The sequence below is a fragment of the Lepidochelys kempii genome, chromosome 16 (genome assembly GCF_965140265.1).
Source record: "Lepidochelys kempii isolate rLepKem1 chromosome 16, rLepKem1.hap2, whole genome shotgun sequence".
Taxonomy (NCBI): domain Eukaryota; kingdom Metazoa; phylum Chordata; order Testudines; family Cheloniidae; genus Lepidochelys; species Lepidochelys kempii.
The window spans coordinates 725,552-736,550 of record NC_133271.1 but is presented as its reverse complement, the minus strand read 5'-3'; positions in this window follow the sequence as shown (position 1 = coordinate 736,550).

Genomic DNA, 10,999 nt, shown 5'->3' with positions numbered 1-10,999 from the left:
CAGCTTCGCTCCCAGCACAAAGCCCCTCCAAGCCTCTACACATACAGATACTACCAATACAAAACCAAACACACACAAATAGCTTCTCCTCCAACAGAACTCCCACTCAAAGTCCCCTATTTACAGCTCTGTTTGCTAGCTCCTGTACCGCTGCAGCTGTCTGTGTCGCTGCCTGACTGGCTGCTACAATCATAGGACCCCTCGTCAGTGAAGCCCCGCCCCCTAATCAGGGCTCAGCTTCTCTCCCAGCACAAAGCCCCTCCAAGCCTCTACACATACAGATACCACCAATACAAAACCAAACACACACACAAATACCTTCTCCTCAAACAGAACTCCCACTCAAACTCCCCTGTTTACAGCTCTATTTGCTAGCTCCAGTGCCGCTGCAGCTGTCTGTGCCGCTGCCTGACTGGTTGGTACCTTTATAGGACCCCTAGTCAGGGAAGCCCCGCCCCCTAATCAGGGCTCAGATTCTCTCCCAGCACAAAGCCTCTACTCATACAGGCACTACCAATACAAAACCAAACACACAAATACCTTCTCCTCCAACAGAACTCCCTCTCAAACTCACCTGTTTACAGCTCTGTTTGCTAGCTCCTGTGCCGCTGCAGCTGTCTGTGCCCCTGCCTGACTGGCTGCTCCCTTTATAGGACCCCTAGTCAGTGAAGCCCCGCCCCCTAATCAGGGCTCAGCTTCGCTCCCAGCACAAAGCCCCTCCAAGCCTCTACACATACAGATACTACCAATACAATACCAAACACACACACAAATACCTTCTCCTCCAACAGAAGTCCCACTCAAACTCCCCTGTTTACAGCTCTGTTTGCTAGCTCCTGTGCCGCTGCCTGACTGGCTGCTACCTTTATAGGACCCCTCGTCAGTGAAGCCCCGCCCCCTAATCAGGGCTCAGCTTCTCTCCCAGCACAAAGCCCCTACACATACAGATACCACCAATACAAAACCAAAAACACACAGAAATACCTTCTCCTCAAACAGAACTCCCACTCAAACTCCCCTGTTTACAGCTCTATTTGCTAGCTCCAGTGCCGCTGCAGCTGTCTGTGCCGCTGCCTGACTGGCTTGTACCTTTATAGGACCCCTAGTCAGGGAAGCCCCGCCCGCTAATCAGGACTCAGCTTCTCTCCCAGCACAAAGCCCCTACACATACAGATACTACCAATACAAAACCAAACACACACACAAATGCCTTCTCCTCCAACAGAACTCCCACTCAGACTCCCCTGCTTACAGCTCTGTTTGCTAGCTCCTGTGCCGCTGCCTGACTGGCTGCTACCTTTATAGGAACCCTAGTCAGTGAAGCCCCGGCCCCTAATCAGGGCTCAGCTTCTCTCCCAGCACAAAGCCCCTCCAAGCCTCTACACATACAGATACTACCAATACAAAACCAAACACACACACAAATAGCTTCTCCTCCAACAGAACTCCCACTCAAAGTCCCCTATTTACAGCCCTGTTTGCTAGCTCCTGTACCGCTGCAGCTGTCTGTGTCGCTGCCTGACTGGCTGCTCCCTTTATAGGACCCCTCGTCAATGAAGCCCCGCCCCCTAATCAGGGCTCAGCTTCTCTCCCATCACAAAGCCCCTCAAAGCCTCTACACATACAGATACTACCAAACAAAAACAAACACAAATATCTTCTTCTCCAACAGAACTCCCACTCAAACGCCCCTGTTTACAGCTCTGTTTGCTAGCTCCTGTGCCGCTGCAGCTGTCTGTGCCGCTGCCTGACTGGCTGGTACCTTTATAGGACCCCTAGTCAGTGAAGCCCTACCCCCTAACCAGGGCTCAGCTTCTCTCCCAGCACAAAGCCCTTCCAAGCCTCTACACATACAGATATCACCAATACAAAACCAAACACACACACAAATACCTTCTCCTCCAACAGAACTCCCACTCAAACTCCCCTGTTTGCAGCTCTGTTTGCTAGCTCCTGTGCCGCTGCAGCTGTCTGTGTCGCTGCCTGACTGGCTGCTCCCTTTATAGGACCCCTAGTCGGTGAAGCCCCGCCCCCTAATCAGGGCTCACCTTCTCTCCCAGCACAAAGCCCCTCCAAGCCTCTACACATACAGATACTACCAATACAAAACCAAACACACACAAATACCTTCTCCTCCAACAGAACTCCCACTCAAACTCCCGTTTGCTAGCTCCTGTGCCAATGCAGCTGTCTGTGCCGCTGCCTGACTGGCTGCTACCTTTATAGGACCCCTAGTCAGTGAAGCCCCGTCCCCTAATCAGGGCTCAGATTCTCTCCCAGCACAAAGCCTCTACTCATACAGATACTACCAATACAAAACCAAAGACACACAAATACCTTCTCCTCAAACAGAACTCCCTCTCAAACTCCGCTGTTTACAGCTCAGTTTGCTATCTCCTGTTCCGCTGCAGCTGTCTGTGCCCCTGCCTGACTGGCTGCTCCCTTTATAGGACCCCTAGTCAGTGAAGCCCCGCCCCCTAATCAGGGCTCAGCTTCTCTCCCAGCACAAAGCCCCTTCAAGCCTCTACACATACAGATACCAACAATACAAAACCAAACACACACACAAATACCTTCTCCTCCAACAGAACTCCCACTCAAACTCCCCTGTTTACAGCTCTCTTTGCTAGCTCCTGTGCCACTGCAGCTGTCTGTGCCGCTGCCTGACTGGCTGCTCCCTTTACAGGACCCCTAGTCAGTGAAGCCCCGCCCCCTAATCAGGGCTCAGCTTCTCTCCCAGCACAAAGCCCCTACACATACAGATGCTACCAATACAAAACCAAACACACACACAAATGCCTTCTCCTCCAACAGAACTCCCACTCAGACTCCCCTGTTTACAGCTCTGTTTGCTAGCTCCTGTGCCGCTGCCTGACTGGCTGCTACCTTTATAGGACCCCTAGTCAGTGAAGCCCCGCCCCCTAATCAGGGCTCAGCTTCGCTCCCAGCACAAAGCCTCTACTCATACAGATACTACCAATACAAAACCAAACACACACAAATACCTTCTCCAACAGAACTCCCTCTCAAACTCCCCTGTTTACAGCTCAGTTTGCTAGCTCCTGTTCCGCTGAAGCTGTCTGTGCCCCTGCCTGACTGGCTGCTCCCTTTATAGGACCCGTAGTCAGTGAAGCCCCGCCCCCTAATCAGGGCTCAGATTCTCTCCCAGCACAAAGCCTCTACTCATACAGATACTACCAATACAAAACCAAACACACAAATACCTTCTCCAACAGAACTCCCTCTCAAACTCCCCTGTTTACAGCTCAGTTTGCTAGCTCCTGTTCCGCTGCAGCTGTCTGTGCCCCTGCCTGACTGGCTGCTCCCTTTATAGGACCCGTAGTCAGTGAAGCCCCGCCCCCTAATCAGGGCTCAGCTTCTCTCCCAGCACAAAGCCCCTCCAAGCCTCTACACATACAGATACCACCAATACAAAACCAAACACACACACAAATACCTTCTCCTCAAACAGAACTCCCACTCAAACTCCCCTGTTTACAGCTCTATTTGCTAGCTCCAGTGCCGCTGCAGCTGTCTGTGCCGCTGCCTGACTGGTTGGTACCTTTATAGGACCCCTAGTCAGGGAAGCCCCGCCCCCTAATCAGGGCTCAGCTTCTCTCCCAGCACAAAGCCCCTACACATACAGATACCACCAATACAAAACCAAAAACACACAGAAATACCTTCTCCTCAAACAGAACTCCCACTCAAACTCCCCTGTTTACAGCTCTATTTGCTACCTCCAGTGCCGCTGCAGCTGTCTGTGCCGCTGCCTGACTGGCTGGTACCTTTATAGGACCCCTAGTCAGGGAAGCCCCGCCCGCTAGTCAGGACTCAGCTTCTCTCCCAGCACAAAGCCCCTACACATACAGATACTACCAATACAAAACCAAACACACACACAAATGCCTTCTCCTCCAACAGAACTCCCACTCAGACTCCCCTGCTTACAGCTCTGTTTGCTAGCTCCTGTGCCGCTGCCTGACTGGCTGCTACCTTTATAGGAGCCCTAGTCAGTGAAGCCCCGCCCCCTAATCAGGGCTCAGCTTCTCTCCCAGCACAAAGCCCCTCCAAGCCTCTGCACATACAGATACCAACAATACAAAACCAAACACACACACAAATACCTTCTCCTCCAACAGAACTCCCACTCAAACTCCCCTGTTTACAGCTCTGTTTGCTAGCTCCTGTGCCGCTGCAGCTGTCCGTGCCGCCGCCTGACTGGCTGCTCCCTTTATAGGACCCCTAGTCAGTGAAGCCCCGCCCCCTAATCAGGGCTCAGCTTCGTTCCCAGCACAAAGCCCCTCCAACCCTCTACACATACAGATACTACCAATACAAAACCAAACACACACACAAATAGCTTCTCCTCCAACAGAACTCCCACTCAAAGTCCCCTATTTACAACCCTGTTTGCTAGCTCCTGTACCGCTGCTGCTGTCTGTGTCGCTGCCTGACTGGCTGCTCCCTTTATAGGACCCCTCGTCAGTGAAGCCCCGCCCCCTAATCAGGGCTCAGATTCTCTCCCAGCACAAAGCCCCTCCAAGCCTCGACACATACAGATACTACCAATACAAAACCAAACACACACAAATACCTTCTCTTCCAACAGAAGTCCCACTCAAACTCCCCTGTTCACAGTTCTGTTTACTAGCTCCTGTGCCGCTGCCTGACTGGCTGCTACCTTTATAGGAACCCTAGTCAGTGAAGGCCCGCCCCCTAATCAGGGCTCAGCTTCGCTCCCAGCACAAAGCCCCTCCATGCCTCTACACATACAGATACTACCAATACAATACCAAACACACACACAAATACCTTCTCCTCCAACAGAAGTCCCACTCAAACTCCCCTCTTTACAGCTCTGTTTGCTAGCTCCTGTACCGCTGCCTGACTGGCTGCTACCTTTATAGGACCCCTAGTCAGTGAAGCCCCGCCCCCTAATCAGGGCTCAGCTTCGCTCCCAGCACAAAGCCCCTCCAAGCCTCTACTCATACAGATACTACCAATACAATACCAAACACACACACAAATACCTTCTCCTCCAACAGAAGTCCCACTCAAACTCCCCTGTTTACAGCTCTGTATGCTAGCTCCTGTACCGCTGCAGCTGTCTGTGTTGCTGCCTGACTGGCTGCTCCCTTTATAGGACCCCTCGTCAGTGAAGCCCCGCCCCCTAATCAGGGCTCAGCTTCTCTCCCAGCACAAAGCCCCTACACATACAGATACCACCAACACAAAACCAAACACGCACAAATAGTTCTCCTCCAACAGAACTCCCACTCAAACTTCCCTGTTTACAGCTCTGTTTGCTAGCTCCTGTGCCCCTGCAGCTGTCTGTGACGCTGCCTGACTGGCTGCTACCTTTATATGACCCCTAGTCAGTGAAGCCCCGCCCCCTAATCTGGGCTCAGCTTCTCTCCCAGCACAAAGCCCCTCCAAGCCTCTACACATACAGATACTACCAATACAAAACCAAACACACACAAATACCTTCTCCTCCAACAGAACTCCCTCTCAAACTCCCCTGTTTACAGCTCGGTTTTGTAGCTTCTGTTCCGCTGCAGCTGTCTGTGCCCCTGCCTGACTGGCTGCTCCCTTTATAGGACCCCTAGTCAATGAAGCCCCGCCCCCTAATCAGGGCTCAGCTTCGCTCCCAGCACAAAGCCCCTCCATGCCTCTACACATACAGACACTACCAATACAATACCAAACACACACAAATACCATCTCCTCCAACAGAAGTCCCACTCAAACTCCCCTGTTTACAGCTCTGTTTGCTAGCTCCTGTGCCGCTGCCTGACTGGCTGCTACCTTTATAGGACCCCTAGTCAGTGAAGCCCCGCCCCCTAATCAGGGCTCAGCTTCGCTCCCAGCACAAAGCCCCTCCAAGCCTCTACTCATACAGATACTACCAATACAATACCAAACACACACACAAATACCTTCTCCTCCAACAGAAGTCCCACTCAAACTCCCCTGTTTACAGCTCTGTTTGCTAGCTCCTGTTCCGCTGCAGCTGTCTGTGCCCCTGCCTGACTGGCTGCTCCCTTTATAGGACCCGTAGTCAGTGAAGCCCCGCCCCCTAATCAGGGCTCAGCTTTTCTCCCAGCACAAAGCCCCTACACATACAGATACTACCAATACAAAACCAAACACACACAAATACCTTCTCCTCAAACAGAACTCCCTCTCAAACTCCCCTGTTTACAGCTCTATTTGCTAGCTCCAGTGCCGCTGCAGCTGTCTGTGCCCCTGCCTGACTGGTTGGTACCTTTATAGGACCCCTAGTCAGGGAAGCCCCGCCCCCTCATCAGGGCTCAGATTCTCTCCCAGCACAAAGCCCCTACACATACACATACTACCAATACAAAACCAAACACACACACAAATGCCTTCTCCTCCAACAGAACTCCCACTCAGACTCCCCTGTTTACAGCTCTGTTTGCTAGCTCCTGTGCCGCTGCCTGACTGGCTGCTACCTTTATAGGACCCCTCGTCAGTGAAGCCCCGCCCCCTAATCAGGGCTCAGCTTCTCTCCCAGCACAAAGCCCCTCCAAGCCTCTACACATACAGCTACCACCAATACAAAACCAAACACACACAAATACCTTCTCCTCCAACAGAACTCCCACTCAAACTCCCCTGTTTACAGCTCTCTTTGCTAGCTCCTGTGCCACTGCAGCTGTCTGTGCCGCTGCCTGACTGGCTGCTGCCTTTATAGGACCCCTAGTCAGTGAAGCCCCGCCCCCTAATCAGGGCTCAGCTTCTCTCCCAGCACAAAGCCCCTCCAAGCCTCTACACATACAGATACTACCAATACAAAACCAAACACACACAAATACCTTCTCCTCCAACAGAACTCCCTCTCAAACTCCCCTGTTTACAGCTCAGTTTTGTAGCTCCTGTTCCGCTGCAGCTGTCTGTGCCCCTGCCTGACTGGCTGCTCCCTTTATAGGATCTCGAGTCAATGAAGCCCGCCCCCTAATCAGGGCTGAGCTTCGCTCCCAGCACAAAGCCCCTCCAAGCCTCTACACATACAGATACTACCAATACAATACCAAACACACACACAAATACCTTCTCCTCCAACAGAAGTCCCACTCAAACTCCCCTGTTTACAGCTCTGTTTGCTAGCTCCTGTACCGCTGCAGCTGTCTGTGTCGCTGCCTGACTGGCTGCTCCCTTTATAGGACCCCTCGTCAGTGAAGCCCCGCCCCCTAATCAGGGCTCAGCTTCTCTCCCATCACAAAGCCCCTCCAAGCCTCTGCACATACAGATACCAACAATACAAAACCAAACACACACACAAATACCTTCTCCTCCAACAGAACTCCCACTCAAACTCCCCTGTTTACAGCTCTGTTTGCTAGCTCCTGTGCCGCTGCAGCTGTCCGTGCCGCCGCCTGACTGGCTGCTCCCTTTATAGGACCCCTAGTCAGTGAAGCCCCGCCCCCTAATCAGGGCTCAGCTTCTCTCCCAGCACAAAGCCCCTACACATACAGATGCTACCAATACAAAACCAAACACACACACAAATGCCTTCTCCTCCAACAGAACTCCCACTCAGACTCCCCTGTTTACAGCTCTGTTTGCTAGCTCCTGTGCCGCTGCCTGACTGTCTGCTACCTTTGTAGGACCCCTAGTCAGTGAAGCCCCGCCCCCTAATCAGGGCTCAGCTTCGCTCCCAGCACAAAGCCCCTCCAAGCCTCTACACATACAGATACTACCAATACAAAACCAAACACACACACAAATAGCTTCTCCTCCAACAGAACTCCCACTCAAAGTCCCCTATTTACAGCCCTGTTTGCTAGCTCCTGTACCGCTGCTGCTGTCTGTGTCGCTGCCTGACTGGCTGCTCCCTTTATAGGACCCCTCGTCAGTGAAGCCCCGCCCCCTAATCAGGGCTCAGCTTCTCTCCCAGCACAAAGCCCCTCCAAGCCTCGACACATACAGATACCACCAATACAAAACCAAACACACACAAATACCTTCTCCTCGAACAGAACTCCCACTCAAACTCCCCTGTTTACAGCTCTGTTTGCTAGCTCCTGTACCGCTGCAGCTGTCTGTGTCGCTGCCTGACTGCCTGCTCCCTTTATAGGACCCCTCGTCAGTGAAGCCCCGCCCCCTAATCAGGGCTCAGCTTCTCTCCCAGCACAAAGCCCCTACACATACAGATACCACCAACACAAAACCAAACACACACAAATACCTTCTCCTCCAACAGAACTCCCACTCAAACTCCCCTGTTTACAGCTCTGTTTGCTAGCTCCTGTGCCGCTGCAGCTGTCCGTGCCGCCGCCTGACTGGCTGCTCCCTTTATAGGACCCGTAGTCAGTGAAGCCCCGCCCCCTAATCAGGGCTCAGATTCTCTCCCAGCACAAAGCCTCTACTCATACAGATACTACCAATACAAAACCAAACACACACAAATACCTTCTCTTCCAACAGAAGTCCAACTCAAACTCCCCTGTTCACAGTTCTGTTTGCTAGCTCCTGTGCCGCTGCCTGACTGGCTGCTACCTTTATAGGAACCCTAGTCAGTGAAGCCCCGCCCCCTAATCAGGGCTCAGCTTCTCTCCCAGCACAAAGCCCCTCCAAGCCTCTACACATACAGATACTACCAATACAAAACCAAACACACACAAATACCTTCTCCTCCAACAGAACTCCCTCTCAAACTCCCCTGTTTACAGCTCGGTTTTGTAGCTCCTGTTCCGCTGCAGCTGTCTGTGCCCCTGCCTGACTGGCTGCTCCCTTTATAGGACCCCTCGTCAGTGAAGCCCCGCCCCCTAATCAGGGCTCAGCTTCTCTCCCAGCACAAAGCCCCTACACATACAGATACCACCAACACAAAACCAAACACACACAAATACCTTCTCCAACAGAACTCCCACTCAAACTTCCCTGTTTACAGCTCTGTTTGCTAGCTCCTGTGCCCCTGCAGCTGTCTGTGACGCTGCCTGACTGGCTGCTACCTTTATATGACCCCTAGTCAGTGAAGCCCCGCCCCCTAATCAGGGCTCAGCTTCTCTCCCAGCACAAAGCCCCTCCAAGCCTCTACACATACAGATACTACCAATACAAAACCAAACACACACACAAATGCCTTCTCCTCCAACAGAACTCCCACTCAAGCTCCCCTGTTTACAGCTCTGTTTGCTAGCTCCTGTGCCAATTCAGCTGTCTGTGCTGCTGCCTGACTGGCTGCTACCTTTATAGGACCCCTAGTCAGTGAAGCCCCGCCCCCTAATCAGGGCTCAGATTCTCTCCCAGCACAAAGCCTCTACTCACACAGATACTACCAATACAAAACCAAACACACACAAATACCTTCTCCTCCAACAGAACTCCCTCTCAAACTCCCCTGTTTACAGCTCAGTTTGCTAGCTCCTGTACCGCTGCAGCTGTCTGTGTTGCTGCCTGACTGGCTGCTCCCTTTATAGGACCCCTCGTCAATGAAGCCCCGCCCCCTAATCAGGGCTCAGCTTCTCTCCCAGCACAAAGCCCCTACACATAAAGATACCACCAACACAAAACCAAACACACACAAATACCTTCTCCTCCAACAGAACTCCCACTCAAACTTCCCTGTTTACAGCTCTGTTTGCTAGCTCCTGTGCCCCTGCAGCTGTCTGTGACGCTGCCTGACTGGCTGCTATCTTTCTAGGACCCCTAGTCAGTGAAGCCCCGCCCCCTAATCAGGGCTCAGCTTCTCTCCCAGCACAAAGCCCCTCCAAGCCTCTACACATACAGATACCAACAATACAAAACCAAACACACACACAAATGCCTTCTCCTCCAACAGAACTCCCACTCAAACTCCCCTGTTTACATCTCTCTTTGCTAGCTCCTGTGCCACTGCAGCTGTCTGTGCCGCTGCCTGACTGGCTGCTGCCTTTATAGGACCCCTAGTCAGTGAGGCCCGCCCCCTAATCAGGGCTCAGCTTCTCTCTCAGCACAAAGCCCCTACACATACAGATACCACCAACACAAAACCAAACACACACAAATACCTTCTCCTCCAACAGAACTCCCACTCAAACTCCCCTTTTTACAGCTCTGTTTGCTAGCTCCTGTGCCGCTGCAGCTGTCCGTGCCGCCGCCTGACTGGCTGCTCCCTTTATAGGACCCCTAGTCAGTGAAGCCCCGCCCCCTAATCAGGGCTCAGCTTCTCTCCCAGCACAAAGCCCCTACACATACAGATACCACCAACACAAAACCAAACACACACAAATACCTTCTCCTCGAACAGAACTCCCACTCAAACTCCCCTGTTTACAGCTCTGTTTGCTAGCTCCTGTGCCCCTGGAGCTGTCTGTGACGCTGCCTGACTGGCTGCTACAATCATAGGACCCCTAGTCAGCGAAGCCCCGCCCCCTAATCAGGGCTCAGCTTCTCTCCCAGCACAAAGCCCCTCCAAGCCTCTACAAATACAGATACCACCAATACAAAACCAAACACACAAATACCTTCTCCTCCAACAGAACTCCCTCTCAAACTCACCTGTTTACAGCTCTGTTTGCTAGCTCCTGTGCCGCTGCAGCTGTCTGTTCCCCTGCCTGACTGGCTGCTCCTTTTATAGGACCCCTAGTCAGTGAAGCCCCGCCCCCTAATCAGGGCTCAGCTTTTCTCCCAGCACAAAGCCCCTACACATACAGATACCACCAACACAAAACCAAACACACACAAATACCTTCTCCTCGAACAGAACTCCCACTCAAACTCCCCTGTTTACAGCTCTGTTTGCTAGCTCCTGTGCCCCTGCAGCTGTCTGTGACGCTGCCTGACTGGCTGCTACAATCATAGGACCCCTAGTCAGCGAAGCCCCGCCCCCTAATCAGGGCTCAGCTTCTCTCCCAGCACAAAGCCCCTCCAAGCCTCTACAAATACAGATACCACCAATACAAAACCAAACACACACACAAATACATTCTCCTCAAACAGAACTCCCACTCAAACTCCCCTGTTTACAGCTCTATTTGCTAGCTCCAGT